This window comes from Chrysochloris asiatica, unplaced genomic scaffold (assembly GCF_000296735.1).
Source record: "Chrysochloris asiatica unplaced genomic scaffold, ChrAsi1.0 scaffold06912, whole genome shotgun sequence".
Lineage (NCBI taxonomy): Eukaryota > Metazoa > Chordata > Mammalia > Afrosoricida > Chrysochloridae > Chrysochloris > Chrysochloris asiatica.
In genome coordinates, this window is record NW_006415430.1 from 2373 (window position 1) to 3245 (window position 873).

Below are 873 nucleotides of genomic sequence, written 5' to 3' on the forward strand. Positions count from 1 at the left end.
CATTTTCACAATGTTAAGTCTTCCTATCCAGGAGCATGGTACATTCTTCCATCTTTGTAAGTCTCTTTTGTTTTTTTGCAGTAGTGTTTTGTAGTGTTCTTTGTATAAGTCCTTTGTTTCTCTGATCATATTTATTCCTAGATATTTTATCATTTTGGTGGCTATTGTAAATGGCATTGCTTTCCTAATGTCCATTTCAGAGCTGTCATTATTGCTTCAGAGGAATCCAACTGATTTTTGTATGTTGATCTTATATCCTGCCACTTTCCTGAATCTTCCAATGAGGTCTAGTACCTTTTTTCCTGGCTCTGGGGTTTTCTATGTATAGGATCATATCATCTGCAAAAAGAGAGAATTTTATTTCCTCTTTGCCAATATGGATGCCTTTAATTTCCCTTTCCTGCCGTACAGTTCTTGCTAAAACTTCCAGCACAATATTGAATAAGAGTGGTGACAAAGGACATCCTTTTCTTGTTTTCATTTTCTCTCCATTGAGAGTAATGTAGGCTGTTGGTTTTGTATATGTGCTCTTAATTATGTTGAGGAATTTCCCTTCAATTCCTACTTTTTTGAGGGTTTTTATCAGGATTGGATTTTGGATTTTGTCAAATGACTTTTCTGCATCAGTTGATATGATCATGTGGTTCTTTTCTTTCTTCTTACATATATGGTGGATTACACTGATTGTTTTTCTAATACTAAACCAACCATGCTGATATGAATTCCACTTGATCATGTTGTATTATTATTTTTTTTATGTACTGCTGGATTCTGTTCGCTAGGATTTGTTTGGAATTTTTGCATATATGTTCATGAGGGTTATTGGTCTATAATTTTCTTTCTTAGTGATGATCTTGCCTGGTTTTGGTATGA